A 3,405-nucleotide genomic window follows, 5' to 3' on the forward strand; every position below is an offset into this window, starting at 1 on the left:
ATTCAGCATTTCACCTTTATTTGGGGTGTAAGGTCATAAAACTGTCTGGATTATTTTAGCTATATTTATACCAAACTTAATATTGCTTCTTTAACAGGTTTAAAGCTTTTAATTCCCTGGTTCATTATTCATGGTGAGCAGTCTGAAGAGAACACTTTGTGTTTTATAATGAAGAAGGCATTTTATACCCCCTTGCCATCCCTCCTCCATCTTCCAAGGAAGAAAGTGTTCCACAAATGTGCATTTCTTCCAGAGAACATCTCATTAAACTCGTTCAGTCGTCTACACATGGCTGCCGCATGCGCATCCTTGCATCATGGGCAGAGGCTTGCTTAACATCCCCCTCTGTCCAAGAAGTATTACTGTCATTACGATCTTGGAAAACTCTTACAAGAGTGATGGTTTAGCATACACGGTGGAAGTGGGGTCTCCCAGATGGAGCTGGTATATGTGTATGTGTTTAATTTCTCAACACGAACTGACTTTACCCTTTAGCAATAAATTTGGAAGTCCCTCAAGAAGAAATACAGAAATAACAAAATTTACATGCAAGATCATTTTTCTTTCTAGCATTGCCACACTAAAAAAAAAAAAAAAACGTTTCACACACTCCCCATAGCAGCATGAACTTTAAGGAAGCCTCATGGAAGGAGTGTCACCTTTGAAGTGGCAGTTGGATCCCCAGGCCGGCTAGGAGTTCGTGGTGTTAGAACAGTGATTATGTCTGACCTCCATTCCTCCTGCGGTCCAACCTATTTCAATGGTGTGAAGATTGGGGTTTAGGGAAATGCTCGTAGTGATTGGTACCTGGCACATGGGAGGGTGTCCGTCAGTAATGGGCTTTATTTTCGTCATGCCAAATTTTCCAGGATAAAAAGTGCCTAGAATTCGTGTCTAAAGCCATTTGTTTTCACACTAGTGATTCTCTGACACCTCATCTATCATCTGTGACCCATCCCCAGATAGCTGCCTACAGATGTTCTTGTTGCTTCCTCAGTTGATGAGGTTTGGGCCACATTCCCCCAGGACTTGGCAGATCTTGGTGGAGAGGAGTGTCAGTCTTCACCCTCGTATCTGCGTATTTCCTGTGTTAACCATTTTTCAGGGAAGGAAGTAGACATGAACCGAAGCAGTTCTCCAGGGATCGGGTTAAACACAGGTTTCCATTATGTTAAGTCCAAGATCGAGTCTGAGATTTTGTGTATTTGACTCTCAGGTGATGCCAGTACTGCAGGACTACAGATCATTCTTTGAGTACAAAGGATATTAAGATTTGGGAACCAGCAGTTAGCGTAATGGCTATGTCGCTGGATTCCCACGTAGTCGACCGCGGTTCGCGTACCGGACCCGGTGGCTTAAAAAAACTCACGCCGGGCGCGTGTGTGTGCGTGCCCATGATCCCGAGAGGAGAATGGAGGAGAAGGGATTGCGGCGTGACCATCCCCCCTGGGGGGTGATTTCTCGCTTTCTGTCTCTCTGTCTCTCTCTGTCTGTCTGGCGAGCGTACGCGCCCTATAGCGAAAATTTCTCAAAAAAAAAAAAAAGAGGATATTAAGATTTTACAAAATCTGTGTGGGACCCAAATCTGCAAAACAGTAAGAATGTCTTAGATTTAAGTGGAAAGTCTATGTATTTTAACACAATTTGTTTAAAGAAAGACAACGGCTGGCCTATGACTTTCTCAAAGAAACAGAGAAATGATGGTATTCATTAGTTGCCCTCCATGAATGGTGAAGGGATTTGAGTGGTGTCAGTTTCCAGTGTCCAGATGGATGGAGGTACCAAGTCTTCCAGTCTAACCTGCTTACTTCCCTGGTTACCCGTGTTATTCCAAAATGATGACAGCACAGAGGCATGCCCAAGGCACAGCAAAGGAGGTGACAGAATATATGTTGAGTTGCTCAGTAGAATGTGACCATAAAAACCTCACATGACTCCCAGCTCCCCTTTATTTTTTATTTCTTGAAATTAAATGTCTTTGGGCCAGCCTTATGGCCTACTGGTTGAGGGAACCGGATCCCACATGGTTAACCTCAGTTCAAGTTCCGGCCCTGATGGCTTGAAAACCATACTGGGTACACATTTGTGTATGCCCCAAATCGCACAGGTTGATGAAATGGAGGAGAAGGAATTGTGGTGTGACCATACCCCATTGGGGAGTGCTTTCTCCATCTTCCTCTCTCAGTCTCTCTGGCAAGTTCCCGTGCCCTCTGGAAATTTAAAAATACATAAACAAATTTATTTTTCACATAAAGACAGAAAAGACTAAGCCTTTTTTTTTTTTTCAGAAAATTCTGAGAAGTTGAAGATATAAATGCCCATCACTTAAAAACAGCCAACTATTGGGACCAGCAGTTGGCGTAATGGCTATGTCGCTGGACTCCCATGTAGTCAACCGCAGTTCACATCCCGGACCCGGTGGCTTAAAACTCACACCGGCACGTGTGCATGAGTGCCCAAGATCCCGAGAGGAGAATGGAGGAGAAGGGATTGCGGTGTGGCCATCCCCCCTGGGGGGTGATTTTTTGCTTTCTGTCTTTCTCTGTGTGTCTGGCAAGCGCATGCGCCCTATAGCAAAAACCTCAATCGCAGACCCCCTATAGCAAAAACCTCTTAAAAAACAACAACAACAACAAAAAAAAAAAACAGCCAACTATTGCAGTGGTTACACCGCTGACTCCACTTGGCCCACTGCAGTTTGAGTCCCAGACCCAGTAGCTTGAAAATCGTACCAGATATGGATATGCATGCACAAGATCCCAGGAGGAAAATGGAAGAGAAGGGATTGAAGTGCGGCCCTCCCCTCTGAGGGAGTGATTTCTTGCTCTCCCTCTCACTGTCTCTCTCTCCTCTCCAGTAAGTGCACATGCCCTGTGGCAAAAAACTCTTTTTTTAATATATATATATATATATATATTTTGCCATAAGGTGTGTGCACTTGCCAGACAGAGAGACAGAAAACAAGAAATCACCCCCCAGGGGGAAATGGCTATGCCGCAATCCCTTCTCCTCCAATCTCCTTTTGGGATTTTGGGCATGCACGCACACATGCCTGGCTTGAGTTTCAAGTCACTGGGTTGAACTGGTGAACCGCAGTCGGCTATGTGGGAGTCCAGCAACCTAACCATTATACCATCTGCTGGTTCCAGCAAAAAGCTCTTAAAAATTTCCATGAGCACAAGTCTAACTTTACGCATCCTATAAAGTAGCACCTAGCTGGGGCTACATATCCTACTGCAGTCATTGAATAGATATATTTTTTTTCCTGAAACTTTTTTTTTGTAACTCAATTTACATTCCTTCCCTAAACATCATCACAACACACAAAATGCAATCTCCCATCCAGTACACACACTGCATAGTGACTCAATCATGCACATTACAAAAAAAAAAATTTCAAATTCT

The 3,405-nt window shown here is 43.9% G+C and overlaps 1 protein-coding gene across 3 annotated transcripts in view; it reads left to right on the plus strand.

Moving 5' to 3' along the window:
* The window catches only part of GMDS (GDP-mannose 4,6-dehydratase), an 806,940-nt gene that overhangs the window by 570,038 nt on the left and 233,497 nt on the right, over positions 1-3,405 (plus strand). The gene's annotated exons all lie outside the window — the stretch shown is intronic.

Source organism: Tupaia chinensis, unplaced genomic scaffold (assembly GCF_000334495.1).
Source record: "Tupaia chinensis unplaced genomic scaffold, TupChi_1.0 Scaffold000090_1, whole genome shotgun sequence".
Taxonomy (NCBI): Eukaryota; Metazoa; Chordata; class Mammalia; order Scandentia; family Tupaiidae; genus Tupaia; species Tupaia belangeri.